Here is a 19273-nt window from a genome sequence, read left to right as displayed (position 1 = left end):
CTGGCAGAGGGTTGCGGGAGGCCATTGTGGCTGAAAACAGAACCCAGGTGGACTGCAGGTGGCTTCCCTGAGCTCCATTTTCACTGGCAGAGGACTGCAGGAGGCCATAATGGCTGAAAACAGAGCCTAGGTGGGCACATGTGGCCTCCCCGAGCTCCATTTTCTCTGGCAGAGGCACCACGGCCTGGTCCTTCGCTGTTTCCAGAGTGTGCCCACGGGCCTTGAGTTTGATATACCTGTCATAAAGAGTGCAGGGCTAGACTGAATGGGTGAGGCATCCTTAATACAGCTAGAGCAACATGGGAAGGACTAGAAGTAAATCTATGGATGTGGATCATATCAGTAAATAATTAATAAACCTATCAATAATTTTAAATAATTATAAATGTAATTATATATTTGACAACGCATTTCTTCACCTCTTTCCAATTAATTGCATACTTCAGCAGAAATACGTAACAATATTCCACAACAAATTAATTTCCTTTACAATCCACCTCAAAGATCCTCATTAAATAACGGATGGGTGCAATAATAAGAATTAATGATCATCATTATTAGTTTCCCCAGGACTGAGAAATTCAATCTCCTTTGCCTTCCCATTCCTTTTTTAATTGCCACAAACCTCCTTGGAAATAACAGTATAAGAGTCTTCGACGTCTGTAACTTGCCCTTTGTATCTGCAACAGCTCCCTTTCTAGAAACAACAACAACAACACAACCACACTACAAGAAGCAAGCCAGAGGAAATGTATAAAATTAGAGCTGCTATTTACTGCAGATCTGGAGTTTTGCAACCCAGACCTAGTGTCTCTAGAATGAGTAGTTGAAAAGGTCAATATAAATAACAATAGCAATAGCACTTAGACTTATATACCGCTTTATAGTGCTTTACAGCCCACTGTAAGTGGTTTACAGAGTCAGCCTATTTGCCCCCAACAATCTGGGTCCTCATTTTACTGACCTTGGAAGGATGGAAGGCTGGGGTCAACCTTGAGCCTGTGAGACTTGAACCACTGCATCACCATGGCGAGAAGGCAGGGTCATAGTCTTATGAACCAAGGAATTAAAACAATTGTTAGGCACAGGTGAAGCACTTTCATTGCAACTGAATTTTGCAATAAATTAACCTGCAATTGATTAAGTCTAAACTAGCAGCAAGTGGCCAGTGCTTTTAGGAAGGGAAATTCTGGGGGTCACTTTAAAGTTTTTGGGGACATGTGAACCCTACACAATGCTTACCTCTAAAACGGGGTGGGGGGGTGGGGGGGGGGAGAATTTTGTTGAAAAAAAATTGTAAACCATAAGGATTCTTCAATGTAAAGATTGCAGTGGTGAACCTTAATTATAGGTAGCAGCAAAATATTAATAGCGTTGTAACAATATTTGAAGTTCAGCTTTGTCAAAAACTACTTGTGGAAAGGAGGTGGCTGAAGGGTCCCTAGCAATCTTCTCTGTTATCAAACATAAGGAAAGAAGAGGCTATTATTTCCATCTGCAGCCTCCCACACACCAGTTCTGTTGGGACCTTAACACAGCGAGTTTCTAAATGTGCTAATGTATTCCAGAAGTCCAGAAATGAAACTGTAATTAATAACCAATTATTTCATAATGTATTAAATAATATTTAAAATTAATGGCACTCAGGGCAATCAAACAATAAGCAACCAGCAATTTATGGGTAATTTAGCACAAAGTAGATTTGAGGATGGTAGACAAAGAAGAAGCTGTTAATAATCGATGAGAATTTAGGACCATACTCAGCTCAGTGACAGAAAGATAACGCAGGCATTCAGAGATGACGAAGGAAATGTCAGGAGGTTTCAAGAAGTGATCCCTTTTGTACAATGTTCAACTATGGATGGAAAAGACCAAAAAAGAAAATAGTAACTTTTGCCACAATAAAACAAAAACCTATATTTTTTTTTAGACTTATTGCCATAGCACAAGGAGAGATAGGCCACAAGAAATAGCATACATATGCACAAATGCAGAGATAGAACATCTTTATTTCAGGACAAAGGATGACATAGATCCGTGATGCAAAACTATGGCACTTGTCAGGTATTTGCTGCGCATGCACGGGGTGTGTGTGTTCATGCCTGCATGCACAGGGACAGGGGAGATCATACGTGCAGTGCATTATGGGTGCAGGCACTTTGGGTGCAGGCACTTCATGTGCACTTTTGGCACATGAGGACGAAAGGTTAGCCATCACTGAAATAGATGGTTTGTTTGTGGACTGAAGAGAGTGGGGGGGCAGGAAAAAAATAACCACCTTTCCTTTTCATTGGTGGATTACTTGTACACACAGTTCTGGTCATCAAAGGTCAGGATGACTTGGATCCTCCATTAGTTGAGGGGGAAAGATGATAGTAGCTTGTCAAGATCTGCTAGTCAATGCGGGGTATGTGTGTCTTGGCTTCTTGAAGTTATGGAATTGCTGAAGCTGTGGATTGAGACCACTTCAAAGGACTAAGAAGCATCCTGCTTCTTAGTCTCAGGAGAAACCACCTAAAAGATATTGCTTCCAAAGTCTAAGAAGCCAATGGACCAGAAGAGTTTAGTTGAGCTCCCAAGCTGCAAGACCAACTCAGTGGAAGATCCTGACAGGTCTCTGTCTATTTGAGAGTCATTTGAGCTGTATTCAAGCCCAACCCATAAGGGCGTTCCAATTTGAAAATGGCTCAAAGAGATTCCTTTCTAGGACTATTTAAAAAAAGCTTGCAAATGAAGGGTGGGAAAACTTAGTGTGTGTGTTCCCTTTCTGGACTGACTTCTGAGTGACTTGAGCTCTTGACATTGAGAAAACAAAGACTGAGTAAAATTTTCTTTCCCCCTTTACAGGAGAGTTCTGCAAAAATCTAAGATAGTCCTTGGAAAAACGGAGGAGAGCAATAGGGTCAAGACCAGGGGTCTCCAAACTTGACAACTTTAAGACTTGTGGACTTCAACTCTCAGAATTCCTCAGCTAAAATTCTGGGAGTCAAAGTCCACGAGTCTTAAAGTTGCCAACTTTGACCAAGATTTAAAAAAAGGAATGAAAAGGAGGAAATGGCTGTGCCAGATGGCTGGGCTATATTCATTTATTTTCCTTAGGCAGGGAGATACATCGGAAAGCGATAAGGGCAGAGGCACATGTCTTTCCTTAAATGCAAACTGGTTACACCTATCAAATAGATCCAAAAATGATAATCAAATTTATATTCATTTATTTTATATGAAACATGTTTCAAGTCAGCGTCAGGGAAAACTCACCCATCATTAGTTATGTAGCTGGGCCCAAACCGTTGTGCTGTTTAAACAACAAGACTCACCAAGATCAAAATAGCTAGATAATCTCTCTCTTTATAGCAACAGACTCCTAAAAGAAAGACTGATGTGCTTCAGAAGAGTATTGAAAATGTTCTGCCTATCCTCACTACGGACAAATTTCCCCAACGAGTAATGCTGTAAGGAAATCAGGATAATGATGATGATAATTGTTGCTGGCCTTCCTGCCTGTGCAAAGTAACTAATGATGGCTGTATCCATTATCATTTGTATATTATTGTGTGGAGTTATGCTTCCTAAAGTAGGAGAGGACAAATCTTCTGAGCCTAACTGGCGATCGTATATTGAGCTCAGCTCATTAGTCTCCAAGGAAGTTGCAGCGGAGAAGCCGTTTTTGCATGAATGAATTCTGGATGTATGAACTGAAACTGCCTGTCATTTTCTGACTAACTACTGAATTGGGGGAAATTACCCAATGGAATCCCATTCTGGTGAGGCATGCAGAACAGGCTATATCACTGTAGTTTTTCCCTACAAGCTTCCCCAACAATCAGGGTAATGTCTGAAGGGGTCATGCCGTCTGAAAATATGGGGTGAAATTCAGACTTATTCATACATTAATTCGATTTGCATTAATCCTGGTGGATTTATGCATGAGTGCATTTGAATTCAACCTATAGAAAAAGGGGCTACTGGGGAAAACTAGCCCATCTCAACCTCAGGCATGTGATTTATATACAATCCTTTCCTTAGACCTTGAAAAGTTCCATGCCGAGACACATGGTGAATACTCATTATTTCTTTTCAAACTTTTGCTTAAAAACAGGGTGTTAAAGATGGACAAAAAATATAAAACATGCTGCAGATATTCCCTACCCCACCCACCCCATCTTTTGTCTCTAGTTCTGATGTTGTGAAACATCATACCTCTTTAGATTTGGTAAAGAAGAATTTACAGAGTATTGTTGTAGCATAATACCATTGTTGCTTTAAAAAAAACCCACATTCAATAAAGAATGAAATTGCTATGCATTTGATTTGGTCCTGTGGCATTATTCAGGTGCCTCACCTTTCTTGCTGGAAATTCCAAGGATTTTTGTGGCTGGGGAAGATTGTTCTTTTCGGCCCATCCAAGTTTCTTCTCAGATAATCAAATAATGGCTCTTCAAGTTCTGTGAAAGTTCACCGGAAAGCCAAGGTGACTTTTCAACAGTAGGCTTTTAAGCTCCAAGAAGGCTCCCCTAGGGCTCAGAAAGACAAAAACAGAGCCAGAGCCCCCGCTAGCTTCATTTTGGGACCTTCCTGGCCTCAGAAGGCTCCTCTGGGGTCTCAGAAAGGCAAAAAATGGAGGGGGGGCTGAGCCCCTCCCTCCATTTTTTGCCTTCCTGGACCTTAGCAAAGCGAATCTTGGCACAGCTAATCATATGAATAGCTGATTGTCGGAAGGGGGAAAAAAAGAAATACCTTAAGGGGCGAGCGTCAGGTGGGCGGGGCAAGTGAGCCAGAGGTGACTGGGAGACCAGGTCAGGGGTGCGGCCAGCCAGAACTTACTACCGGTTTGGCAACTCATGCCAAATCCTTACTACCAGTTCGCCTGATCCGGTGCGAAATGGCTGAATACCACCACTGGAAGGAAGGGAGAAGAGCAGCTTGACCCACAGTCTCTTGTGAGCTGCTGCTAATGATCCTGAAAGTCTCATCTGGTGCCATGTGATATAGGAGACCTCTGGGAGCCAATCAAACATCTAAAGTGATGAATTAAATGAGGCAGAATGGAAAAAAAATAGGTTGTCCCTATGCTTGGATCACAAAATTTACATCCATGTAAAAGTGGAATGGTTGGCCAGGAAGACAAGCCATTGGGAAGTGGTTAAGTCACTGTGTCTAGTCAAAGGAAATATTACAAGGGATATTCAATTTTTTAAAACAGTTGTAGCATTTTAATGGTATTTTTCATCCAAATCCCATCAAAACAGATCCATTAATGACGCTGTAATACAAGCTCATCATTGAAACAACCTATATATATAAAAGCAAAATACCACTCATGTATCATCACAAAATCTCCAGAACCGTAAAGCCTACAAACTTGAAATTTGGCACCTATGTTCCTCTTGGCTTCTAGGTGCTCACTAAGAAAGGAATTTTCAAGATGACCATTAGAGCATTAGTATTTTGTATATTATTATTAACACTCTCTGATGCTAAGGAGTTCTACTCCCCCTCCCCACCTGAAAAGAAATCTCTTTCAAATTGAAAACACAAGCAGAGTTTCATAGCAGCAACCAGCTTCAGTACAGAACAGTTGAGATAAGCCATGCCTATGCTCCTTGCTGTCTCCTTCTTGTTCACACAGTAAATACTGTTTCAGTTTTCAAACAGCCCTCAACTCTCTCACAGGACCCTAGCCAGATGAATACTGATGGATGCTGGTAGGCAGAATTTTCTTTTCCTTATTTTCCTCCCCAAAATCTAAGCCCGACCACATAGTAGCAAAGCATGGGTATCAAGCTAGTGGTTTAATAATGTAAGGTAAATATATTTAATATGAATACCATAAAGTATGAAATAAAAATGGGAAAACCTTGACACTATTTAAAATCCAATTAACAGTAATTATGGCAGGCAGTGCAATCAAGAAGAGGCCTGAGTGAATAAATATGTTTTAGATTTCCAGCAAAAACATTCCATCAGCTAATCTCTATCAGAATTTTATTTTATTCCACAGGGGACTGCTTTTTTTTTCTCACTGGTCTATGTGGAAGTAGGGTTTTTTTTTCCCCTTTCAGGTTTACACTCTTTACACTCTTTTGAAGACGAATACTTCACCACATAACCCCACCACAATACAGCTAGGCCTCAACTTAACCACAGTTGAGCCCAAAATTTCTGGGCCTAAGTGAGACAGTTGTTAAATGAAAATTTTAGACCGTTCTCGCCACAGTTGCTAAGTGAATCACTGCTGTTGTTAAGTGAGTAACAGAGTGGCTAAGTGAATCTGGCTTCCCTGTTGATTTTGCTTGTCAGAAGGCCTTAAAAGGTGATCACATGACCCCAGGAAACTGCAACTGTCATAAATGTAAGTGTCTGAATTTTGATCATGTGACCATGGGGATACTGCAATAGGCATAACTGTAAAAAATGTTCACAAGTCACTTATTTCAATGCTGTTGTAACTTCAAACGGTCCCTGAGTGAACTGTTGTAAGCCAAGGACTACCTGTATTTGCTACCAATTCACATTCTTCCAGTTTCTTTACTGACATCAGAAATATGTACATATTAGTTGAAATGAATATTCCACTAAATACCATAGGAATTTGAGACAGATAGGTATAGAACAGGGGTATCAAACTTGCGGCCCGAGGGCCAGATGCGTTACATGCTGGCCATGCTTACCCACATTTTAGCGAAGGGGGGAAAAGTCATGATTCGTCACATGACGACGTGATGCTGCAAGTTTGACACCCCTGGTACAGAATGTCAGTGAAAAGCCTCCATTTTGTTCTGAATGTTCACACCGAGGAGTTGTGTGTCCTGCTCTCTTTCCCCAGGGCAAGCTCTGGAGCACCTGGGATCTTCTAAAAGTAAGTGTGTGATTAGTGATAGGGGATGAGGAAAGGGACTGGACCCACTGGTATGAGAAGCGGGGACCTGGTGGGGAGGGGAAGCAGGCTCTGCTTAATGGTTGCTTAATTACCACATCAGGGAGAGCAAGGGAGGGGGTTGATTGCCTTGCTTAGTGACTGTCACAACTTGCAACCATAATGGGCAGGCTCCATTATGACCATGAGTTGAGGTCTACCTGTATTAAAGAGACACACTGACAACTTCAAGGAAAAGTCATAATCATCCAGACTCATACATTATTTTGTTTCCAGATATTCATCTTTTATCTTTCCTTGCCCCTTCGTCTCCACCGAAAGGATCAGATCCAAAATGAAAACCGGATCCTCTATCAGTAGCAGCACACCATTGATGATGAAATGCCAGCAGAGGAAACTCATCCTTAACCCAATAAACCAAATTCCTTGTTGTCTTTGTCCTCCTTGTTTCAAAAGCAGCATAGCCATAAAAATCTCCTTTCAAGTTGCTCAAGGCTTGTCATCACAACAGTAAACTGGCTAACCCAGTTTTCAAAAACACCCAGAATCTTATGACAAATCCAACTTTTTTTTCCACAGAAAAGGTGTCTCCTTGTGTTTAGTGCTGAAAGGCCATTTACATCACCTTTTCTTTCTGGAATGATTTTTATGGTCGACTCTCTCTGGTCTTAAACATCAACCAATAATGGATACTCAGAGACATTAACTTGTCCTAACATCTATTATAATTTGAAGCCTTCATCAGGAATACCTCTTTGCCACCGGCAAGATTGGCAAAAATGTTTAGTAACATATCCATCAAATGTTAGAAGTGTAATCAAACTCCAGGTACTTATTATCATATGTGGTGGACCTGTATGAAAGCAAGAAAATGTTGGATGAAAAGGCATACATGATTAAGCAACACCGACTTGGAACCAGAAATATTTTTGTTGGGTATAATGCCAGAAGGATATGACAAAGGGACTGTATATTTAATTTTGCATGTATTGAAAGTTGCAAGGATTGTATTTGCACAAACTGGAAAAATGAGAACACCCCCATCCGATGAGGATGTAATTCGGAAAATACTAGACTGTGCAGAGATGGATAGATTGACATTAACAATAAAAGATAAAGAAGATACAGAATATTAACATGGAATAGATTTTACGAGTGGCTAGAGGTAAAAGGTAGAAATTAGGTGAAGAAAGATTATTGTTACGTAAGAATTAAATACAAAGAGAGTTGACAATTAGAAACATATTGATGTAATTAATAGAACTATAAATAAGCTAATACAAGAAACTCAGTTAAAATTATTTTGTTACACTATTATCATTGTTACTAGTATATATGTTGATATTTCTGTTTGTTGTTTCTTTTGCTTCTTTGTAAATGATATGCCCTGACAATACACTGTATTCAAAATGTTCATGAATAAAAGTAAAGCATATATTTTTTAAAAAAGGAATACCTCCATAATATTAGTAGGCACCAGTGGGAGTTCTCATTCTTTTTCTTTTAAGTTCCATGTTTTTATTTTGGAGTAAAGAGAAAAAGCAATTAACTTCTTTCCAAATCAATATTTAGCAGATTGGTACTTATGGAAGCCCAATGCAAAGGGAGAGAAAGAAACAATGAAATGACACACTCGATCATTAAAAAAAAGCTGCTCCTCTACACCAACCTTGAGTTTCTAAAACTATTACCTTGTCAGTATAGAGCAGTGTTTTAGATTTTATTTCTATTAGAGTCTTAAAAAATATTTAGTTGTCAAAGTCCAGAGAGATTAGCTGTATTCAGCCTCAGCTTACAGGACTGGTGCCAGGAATGGAGATTTCTGCAATACGGATATACAAGTCCAGTTGTAGGGATTTTGTTCTTTGAAGAATTCCACAGTTCCTTCTGTCATAGAAACCTATTATATGTTTTGGCTTATATTAAAAAAAATCCACAAAAAATAGAATGGCTAATAACAATTAAAGCACCTTTGAGACAACAAAAGCACCTTTGAGACAACTATGACTTGGGTGACTGAGAGTCTCCATAGACATTCAGACACAAATGTAACATTAAAAAAGTGGTCAGAATAAGAATAAGAAAGGTTAACATAGGAAGCCATGATGGAGGTGATCTTACAGAAGCTATCTAGATCCTGTTAAGACAAAATCACATGCAGAAGCATATGTTAAGCCTAGGGAAGTGGGAAAGTATCAGTGGTGGGTTGCAATTTTTTTAACAACCGATTCTCTGGCTGGGTAGGTGTGGGCAGTTGGTCATGTGACTGGGTGGGTGATGTCATTCATCACACCCAGCCCCACCTCCCGGCCACTCACCTCAAAGGAACAGGTAGGATTCAGCCGGTTGGGGCTATCATTGGATGGCCCTGCCCTGCATTTTTCGGCCTGTTTTCGGCCATTTTCAGGCCATTTTCCAGCCCATTTTCAGGCTGTTTTTCAGGCCCTTTTCAGGCTGATTTTGGCTGGAAAAACAGCCTGAAAACAGCCCCAAAATGGCTGAAAATGGCCCAAAAAACAGGTGGGGGCAGAGCCAGCCAGTGATCCGATTTGCTAGTTCTCCAAACCGTGAAGAATCGGAACAAGGAGTTTGAGCGTACCCATCCGAACCTGCAGCAGCCCACTTCTGGGAAGTATAAAAGACTAGACTCCCCTGATTCTCTGGGGTGAAAGAGGGAGGGAAGAAAAAATACAAGGAGACCTGTAAGATGCTGTTACTCCAGTCTCTCTCAATAAAGGATATTTTTACTCTTCCTGTAGACTCAGTGTCCTGATTTGGTCTACCCTGCAGGACTGACAAGTGATATAAGAAAAGTAGGCAGATTCAGCCTCTGAAATAATTAGATGTGTATCCCTAGTGGCATTGTGGCCTTCCAAAATAAAACAGTCTCCACTGATCAGTGAGAAAACATCACCAAGAAAGGCAGCCATGCTTCCCGATGGAGGGAATTGCACAGTATAGGTCCAGCCGCCAGGAAAGAGCCCAGATCTGTTTTTCGCATCAACCAGGTCTTCACCATGGTTGGAACCTAAAGAGAGAATGTCTCAATCAGACATTAAGGACTGAGGAGCCTGAAATATAGAGAAATAATTCTTCAGATATCCTTTATCACAGCAGAGGTGGGCTATGTGCAATTTTTGGCGCCACACGGAGCTTAGCTGTAATGTTGGTTTGACTACTGCCTGATTTTGACATGATACTCATTTAAAACCCAAGAAGAAAACCCTCCCTGGAATTTTTTCCCCTTCCAAATGAGATAACAAGTTAAAACCATAATAGAGAATAAACAAACAAACAAACAAATAAATAAATAAGGCCATAGACAGGCTCGCACTAGAATATGAGAGATTTTGTGTCTAGTCCTACTTGTCACACTGAATGAAAGACATAAAAATAGGCAGTACATTTCAAGAGATTAATGTAGCCAGATACTGTATGAAACTACTTCTACTAGAATGTATAGTAATTAAATGAAGAGAAATACATACATCTATGAGCAGTCCAAATGCTAAATTATTGATAAGAAAGAATTAATAATTAGCACTGGTATAAAACAGTTTCCTTCTATTTCCCTTCCCTTTCCATCTTCCCTTCCCCTTCCTCCTTTCCTCTCCTGTCCTTTCCTTCCCTTCCCTTCCCTTTCCATCTTCCCTTCCCTTCCCCTTCCTCCTTTCCTCTCCTCTCCTTCTTTCCTTTCCTTTCCTTTCCTTTCCTTTCCTTTCCTTTCCTTTCCTTCTCTTCTCTTCCCTTCCCTTCCCTTCTCTTCCCCACCCCCTCCCCTCCCCTCTCCTCCCCCACATCAGGAATAAGCTTCTGTTTTCCAATTTAGTGGTGTACAACTGCTGGCAGAGCAGCCAAATATTCCATGTTCCTCTTGTATGGACAGCAGCAAAATATATTGAATTTCGGCTCCCCCTATATTTTAACTGCGTCCAAAGGCACTTGGGGATTGAGGGAAAAGATATTTTGCGTTTCTTCCAGGAGAAATAGAAGCAGAAGAAACAAGCCAGTGTCTTGCCTGAGTTGTAAAGCAAGATCCTACTAGAATTTTGCAGATGCTCTTCCTTCTCTGTAGAACTATATAAATCTTGTTGATAGCTGAGTATTCACCACTGTAAAACCTTCCAGCTTCATGAGCAGACATGCTGTCCTATGCCTCCCCTCCCCCACTTCCTCTGCTGTTGCTTAATACCGGCAGGCTGAAGGACAAAAAACCAAAACAAATACCAGAAGAGGCTCTGTTGTCTAAAGTGACAATCACTTTGGGATTGCAACCCTGAGTTACTTCCCTAGAAGATAAGCACAGTTAAATTTGATAGCCGCTACTTCTGAGCAGGCATGTGCAGGCATGCATGCAGAGAAAAATCAATCAAGCTTTCTTTCTTAGGAGTCAGATCAGGGATTTGGGGGTCAGAATTCTGTGGTCAGGATTCTATCCATTGACCCTTTCAGGAATTCCTTCACATATCAAATCAGTTGATCATCCCCTGATAACACTGCCCACCCCCTGGTTCCTCTGGCAATACAATATATATTTTGTGGGGTATCTGAAAGAGAGTTTTATACTTAACGTGATCTGGCTAAGTACAAAAATGGCATTTTTAAACACAGAATATTAAAGAAACCACATTCCTATCAAATCAAGTGGCTCAATTGAACACACACACACACACACACACACACACACACACACACACACATCCCATTTTTTTTAAAAAAACACATCTTATTAAAATGCATAGTAAGATAAACTCTCTTCTAATTTGCCCCTCCAAATTTAAGATAGATGCATTGTAGATCTTAGCTGACACTTTCTCCATTAACCTAAATAACTTGCCAGTCAAGTTATTTAGAACCTTATGGCAGAATATTATGTTTGCCAGATGAGTGATGTGATCTTAAAAAGAATGATGCATCCTATCATGTCATATTGTAACTATTGTGACTCCTCCTAATCTATTTTAAATCTTGGTGCATACGTAAAGTATTTGTTTGTTTGTTATTTATTTGATAGAGATTCACTCCAACTCCAAATCTACTCTCGGGTACTCATATTGTAACAAACTAGGTAAATATAACTTAAAAGCATGACAAATAAAAAACAGAGGATGAATTCACCCAATAGCATAACTCTCGCACCTCCCAATAAAGGCCCTAGAGCCATGTGGAGGAGGGGGGGCACCAGTGAGCCAGCAGATGATTAGAGAGTGATCTACCCATGACAACAACCTGATATTAATGTCCTCTAGTACCAGATCACACCACAACTGTTCCAACACAAGCCTAGATCCAGTCAGTGGATATTGGTATGCATTAGGTCACTGATGACTTGGGACAGGTCCATGGCTGCCAAGGAGGTCATGAACTTCCACACACCCAGACTGAAATCCCTAAGCACCATGTGCAAGGACAGCATCCAGTAGTAAAAGTAGGGATGTTGTTAACCAGCAGGCAGGGAAGGACACCAAGAGCAATCCAACTATTCCCTAGAGTACAACTGCAACCAAAATGTAATCACATCCAGTTATTTGTAGAGAAAGTCCTCAAGTACTCGGAGATAAGAACAGTCATGCATTTTCCATTCTCCTGGGATCATAGATGATGCAAAACAATCAAGTGGGCATAGTTGCAAGAGAAGTAAACAGCCACCCCTCTCACCAGGCCCAACCAGATCTTGATTAGAAGAACATGAATGAGAGTAGTTGTCAGCCTTCAAGACTCCTTTCCTTTCTTTCTCATCTTTCAGCTGCCATAGTAACAGGGGGAGGGTGAAATAATTGGGCTTTGTGGGGGTGGGGGATGTGGTGGAGGTTTTAGAGAATGAACTGTATAACTTGGGGAAAAACTTTATTGTTTTTGCTTCCTTGCTTGCTTACTGTGCAACTGTAGCTCTTTATCAAAATAGGCCAAAGTCAATAGCCAGATGCCTGCATCACCACCTGAAGATGCCCCACGTGACATTATACACATCTTCGATTGGGTGGACGGTTTCAACTATTGTGGGTGGGAAGGTTGCCATCACTTTGTATATGTGTTTTTCGCGCATAAATCCTCAGATCTAGAATTACTTTGATGCTACCACTTGAATTCCAGTAAAAGTCCTTTTCTCTATAATAATGGAGTATCTTTCTTGGATTTTGAATGGAGCAGCATCTAACAGTAGTTTTACTACACACTACTTGGTATTAAAAAGCAGAAGCTGGACCCCAGGACCACAAAGGACCCTCAGGGTCACCAAAGCACTGAGGGTGGAAGTTGAGACAGCAGACCTGGGGTCCCATAATGCATTCTATCTCCATATCTTCACCTGATTATCAATTCTATTGCCTCAGCTTCCGACCCTCTTTTTCTTGTCCCAGGCCAAGGCATGGTGCCCAATCTCATTCCACCCACCATACACGCACTAAAATCAATACTCCAACAACCTGCTCAACACTGGAAATGGCTGACAGGGTAAGAAGACCTCATCCCCGTCACGTCCATCTCTCTTAGTTCTGGTTTCAGTATAGCTTTAAATCTTAACCAGTGAAGTTCTAATGTTTTACTATTTTAATTATTTAATTATTAATTATAGTTTTCTACTTGTTTCTACTGGTCACTTGTAAACCATCCAGAGTCACCTCACAGGGGAGCATAAAAATGTAATAAATAAATAGATAATCCCCACCTCATAGATGTCTATGGAGATTCTCAGTCATCCAGGTCATGGTTGTTCCAAAGGTGCAGCTGGACTTTCTTTGTTTTTCCTTCAAGACGTTTTGCTTCTCATCCAAGAAGCTTCTTCTGCTCAGTTCAGAACTGAAGAAGCTCCTTGGATAAGAAGCAAAATGCCTTCAAGGAAAAAAACCCAAGAAAGTCCAGTTGCCTTTTGAAAAAGGACCTTTGACACCCACCCATTAGGGAACTCAACCCCTCAGCCACATTACTCAAGCACTTGCTGGCTTCAAGGAGAACCGTTCCCTGCATAATAAACTTAGTCTTCTAGTTTGGAAATCGCTAAATATTTTGGAAGGAAATTCTGTTCTCCTCAGATGGAGAACCTGATTGGCAAAACAAAGAGCTGAACCCTCATTTCACAATCAAACAACTATCCTGAGACATTGTTACAGTGCTTATGCATTTAATTAGGCACCAGTTGTCTAATTAGACAGAACCACCTTGCTTTTCTCTTTCTGTGCCTTTCTTTGACTCTGGATGTGGCGTTCCCTGGAGAAAGATAAAGCAACCCTAATTATTTGAATGATCTGTAGAGAGGGCTCTTCTAGGAATTCATTAATAAGATGCATGTCTAATTTTAGGTTAGAGGAATGGCATCTCGGGTGGGGACAGAGACCTTTCCAGGGGAGGGAATATAACTGTAATTCTCACATTACAATGATGAGATGATCAGTTAAAGAAGCATATTTGCATTTTTATTCAAAGTGTCATTTATTTTAATGGTTTGCTATCCCATCCCCCACAAAATCCAGATAAGCACAACACTCATAATTATAGTAATAAAGCTAGATTATCTGACGGCTCTTCTATCATAAGCTCATTTCTTAATATGCAGCAGAGCTAAGATGGTTAAGATCAGTATATTAGGAACTGTGCAGATTTTGATGTAGGCTTGATCAAAGCAGCAGTCTGCCAAAAAACAATAGGACCCCTTCATTTCTCTGAAGTCTCTTCCACTGCCTCTTAGTGCTTGGCAGGAGCTGAAAATGTCTGGAAGGCAATTTGAAGCATTTTGTCAAGCCAAATTGCAGAGCTCTTCTCTTAGATAAGCTTCAGTCATGAAGCCTCTACAGCAGCAAAATGAGTCAAAGCCACCTGATCCAAACCTAGAAGATATGCAAGGAATGTTACGTTTCAAAATGTTTTGCGTTAGAAAAGGCTTGTGGAATGTTTTTTAAAATGTTCAAAAAGCCTGGGAAAAGATATAACTGCTTAATGTTTTGCCTTGATGTTCAGGTATTTTAATTACTTCATCTAACTGCAAACATCCTGTATGCAACTTGTATTTCTAATAATTATTGTCATCTTCTAGGGTAATTTAACATTAGAAAGTCAACAGTGCAAGTGATGAGGTATTGGTGGAATGGTTAAGATACCAGGCTGGAAACTGCGAATTCTGGTTCTGGCTTAGGCATGGAGCCAGCTGGGTGACCTTGGGCCAGTCACTCTCTCTGAACCCAAGGAAGCAGGCATTGGCAAACCATTTCTGAAGATGTTGCCAAAAAACCTGTAGGGATTTGTCCAGGAAGTTGCCAGGGGTTAAGATAGACTCCACGGGTAGGTGGGAATGAGGCCAAGAGTGTGTTTAGTAATTTAAAATAATTTGCTTATGATTTTTCTCTTGTCATGAAAAATAGGTGCATTACGATGGGGTGGGAGGAGAATTTAGTACAGGACCATGTTTGAGCAAGTTAACTCTTCCTAGAATGTCATGGTCCCAAACAGGCTATAGTCCCTACTCTTATTATTTATTCCATATAAATCAAATATGCTAAGACAAAATACATGCAAAAAACCCATATCTACTTCTTCCCCCATTCAGTTATTTAAAAAGGAACACTTTCCTGGAGGCTTTACAGTAATGACAAAATTATTTTATTTGTATTTATAAGACTTATCCCTACTTCAGTCCAGTAGGACTTTAAGACTGGCACTCAACGGTAGTATTTATTGGTATTTGGTTCATCTTTCTGAGGGTCTCATGACATCGAGACTGAATAATCAGTCACTGACTTGGTGACCATGAAGGACCTTTTATTTTTATCTGTTTCATTGCTTTGTATCCCACCTTTATTATTTTTATAAACAATTCAAGATGGTGAACCTATCTAATACTCCTTCTTCCTCCTATTTTCTTCATAACAACAACCCCGTGAGGTGATTTATACTGAGAGTGACTGGCCCAAGGCCACCCATCTGGTTTTCATGGCTAAGGCAGAACTGGAACTCATAGTCTGCTGGTTTCTAGCCTGGTACCTTAACCTCTTCATACCTCAAATCCTGAAGCCAAGGCTTATTTAGGCCACTATTTGGGCTCACAGGGCCACCAGGCAGATGCATTCAGGTATTCACAAGCACAGGTGGGGAAGCCATAGCTCTTGTGTACTGCTACTTCGAAGGTGACCAGTGTTTGCTGAGTGGTTAAAACAGCTTGCTGAGGTGCTACCTGAATTCCTTCTGGTGTCCAGTATTTTTTGAATTCGTCTACACTTTTAAAAACATCTAAATTGGCAGAGTTCACATCTTCTAGTGATACTTATCTACCATTTACTGGTCTTGACTTTCCTCATGTTTATTTTTTAAAGAACAATTTGAATTCCAATGTTGTGAAAGGGTGAAACATGTTGTACATTTAGTCACAATTTGGGGAAGATTCTTGATGTTAGGTAGCTTTATCATAGCCTTTCCCCTGTTCGTTTCTTCTCCAGGCTAAGACATTCCTTGTACTGTGGTTTTCCCTTGTAGGGGAAATTTGCTAGCCTTCTCCTCATCTTTGCCTTCCTTTTTCTGCACTTTTTCTGAACTTAGTTTTACCTGAAGGAAAAAAATCTTTGTCATTTCAAAGGCAGTGTTGGTTGTTTGAAGATATCTTGGTATGAGAAATTCTACACTCAAAGGAAATGACTACAACATGGAAGTAATTAGAAGCCTTTTAACACTAGCCCCAACTAACACATTTGATTAAGAGGCATCAGCTTTTGTGAGCCATACCTCTTTCATCAGCTGAATGAAAACATTTGTTCCTGATGTTTTAAATTCCTAATTTCAGGGAGTTTTAATTCACAATATCAAATTCCACAACATCAAATCTGAAGTAGCTCAGTCACAACCTGTCCAGGCCACTTCGTCTTAGTAGCAACTAGAACCAGGCCAAGAAAATGCTGTATTTGGGATTAACTTAGTTTAGTTTATATTCATCTCCAATCTCTTCAAAATAACAGAATCTCTGAGGATAACTAAGTATCTGAGGTCCTAATTTATCATTTAGCATGCTTGCAGCATCCCTTATTAATTTGCATCTAGGAAGAAGACAGAGAGGAACTGAAACAGATAATGGACAGGTTGTTCTCATTAGTTAGCATTTCCTATTGTCAGGCAATCATTATTTTTTAAAACATCCGTCAGTCTCTGCTTTTCGTCTCCTAGCCTCCTTCATGCTGACTGGCCCGCTTGCTTTTTCCTCTCTCCGAATAATGGAATTGAGCAACACAGTCCCAGGTTTTCTTTCTTTGCTAAACCGACTGTGTGGAAAAGTAAACAAAGCAGACACCTTGGGGAAAATAAAGGCAGGTTATCTTTCCCTGCACATAGGCGCAACATTATTCCAGCTGCATGCATCAAATGTTGTGAAGCTGCTCACCGACAGGTGTGTTGGAAAGGTGGAATCCGTGGGTCAGGGGGATCTTCCAGACATGCTTGGATAGTGGAGTTCGGGTCTGATTTGGGCTTAACTGTATCTCACCAGGAGTCTGCTGCTTATTCATGGATTTGAGTCCATCTTAGTAAAAAAAAAAAAAAACGCCTCTCAAGCAAATGGTTGGATGGCATTGCATTCCCCACCCCCACCCCCGCAACTCCTAGGATTAAAAAAACAAACATGCAAGCAACAACAGTTTATTGTTATATACAGGAAAAAAATAGGAGAGGGGGGAGGGAGGGGGAGAGAGGGAGGGAGAGAGACAGAGAGAGAGAGAGATGAAGGCCAAGTTTGATCTCATTTCTTTCTTCTTGCTCCCATTTGGAGTCCTCAGATCAGCCCCATACCAAATATTTCAAATTAAAGAGGGTCACTGCAGGGGTAGCAATTTGACTGCAGGATCAAATGCTCATTGCCCCACTTTTCTGCATTATATTCCATCCGGAAGGAGTGGAAAGGTTCACAGGTTGCCCTCTCTGACTGACCTTAATGGAACCCAGTTCTTACGTCTCCTCCAGTGATATATCTGACGAATCATCCAGGAAAGAGTGTAACATCTTGTCCTGAATTTCACTATAACCTGGTGTGTTTTGCAACTGTGTAATTACTCGTGTTGTCCATGCAAGTGGACTGGACAGGTGAATATTTTGAGGGTGATGATTGACTGATGAATACAGCCAACCTGCCCTCCTTTTAGTAGAGGCACTTCTCTTGAATTTATGTCTGGTGTGGTTTGATAGACACACCTTCCTCCAAAGGTGAAGGCGTTGCTAATTTTGTTTTTCTACTAAAGAATTATGACAAGACAGTGGTGATGTAAGGGAGAAAGCTCACCTTTTCCGTGGCATGCAATGCAGTCCAATCACTCTGTTCTAGTCCTAGTGTCTTGATGACACAGGATCCATGCCATGTGAGACCAAAGCCTGGTTTGAACTGAGCTCAGTTCCTGCTGTCTTCTTAGACAGGGCTTTGCAGGAACAAGGAAATCATTTGGTTTTGCCTTCTTCTAGGATGGAAGTATATTTTCAACTTCCTAGTTTATCCTGCTGCTCTTGAATCTTCGGGCTTTAACTGGGAATGGTCCAGCTTACTCTTCTGCTCGCACAGGAAGCACCTATGCAAAGGTAGGATTTGATCACAGAGAAACTGATAAGAGGCAAACAAACAAAAAAATCCTTCCATTCTTGTCAGTGGAACAAAATACATCAAAGCTTCACAGCCTTTTCATATTAACGTAAGCACATGATGAGAAATATAGATTGATTCAATGTGGGTTGGAAGTATGTTGTTCCTTTTCCCAGATTCTAGCTTGAAGACATTCACTCCCATTTTCCCATGCGTAGAATTTTTTTTTAAAAAAATTGGCACCTCCTGAATGAAGAAAGACACCTGCATGCTATGTCTGTAGCAAACTGTACAGTTTGTTTCCTCAGTAGGTTTAGAGGGGAAATAGAGGTTAGTCTCTGCGTCTATGTATATATTAGACAGTTGTGTTCGATAAATAGATGTGTGCAAGGTTGTTTTCCCTTGGTAAATAGTATTTTGGGATATGCCTAATACATTAAGCATCCTTCCTCTCTGCAGGAGATGGGAGGTTCCAAATGTGATGATGGATAGATAGATCTATGATAGATAGATGGGTGGGTGGGTAGGTGGATGGATGGATTCCTGCAGTCAAATGGCTACCGCTGCAGTGACCCTCTTTAATTTGAAATATTTGGTATAGGGCTGATCTGAGGACTCCAAATGGGAGCAAGAAGAAAGAAATGAGATCAAACTTGGCCTCTCCCCCTCCCTCCCTCTCTCTCTCTCTCTCCTATTTTTTCCTGTATAAATAAACTGTTAATAGGGCAAAGCATGTGTTATAATGACACGACTATGCTATTGTCATTCTGACAAAAGAAGCAAGATCCTCAAGATCCCCAAGTTCACAAACACAAAATAGTTACAAAGGCCATTGTAGAAGGTTGTCAATTACTCAT

The 19273-nt window shown here is 40.6% G+C and overlaps 1 long non-coding RNA gene across 1 annotated transcript in view; it reads left to right on the top strand.

Annotated features, from left to right (window-relative positions):
* Positions 1-7266, top strand: part of LOC148127988 (uncharacterized) — a 35302-nt gene extending 28036 nt beyond the window's left edge. The window contains exons 2-3 of the long non-coding RNA XR_015740784.1: positions 6827-6859; positions 7154-7266. This is a non-coding gene — a long non-coding RNA (uncharacterized LOC148127988). The remainder of the gene's footprint in view (positions 1-6826; positions 6860-7153) is intronic.
* Positions 7267-19273: the final 12007 nt, after the last annotated feature.

The sequence above is a fragment of the Pseudonaja textilis genome, chromosome 1 (assembly GCF_049901715.1).
Source record: "Pseudonaja textilis isolate UNSWEBS1 chromosome 1, rPseTex1.2, whole genome shotgun sequence".
Lineage (NCBI taxonomy): Eukaryota > Metazoa > Chordata > Lepidosauria > Squamata > Elapidae > Pseudonaja > Pseudonaja textilis.
This window is presented reverse-complemented; position numbering and strand designations above follow the sequence as displayed.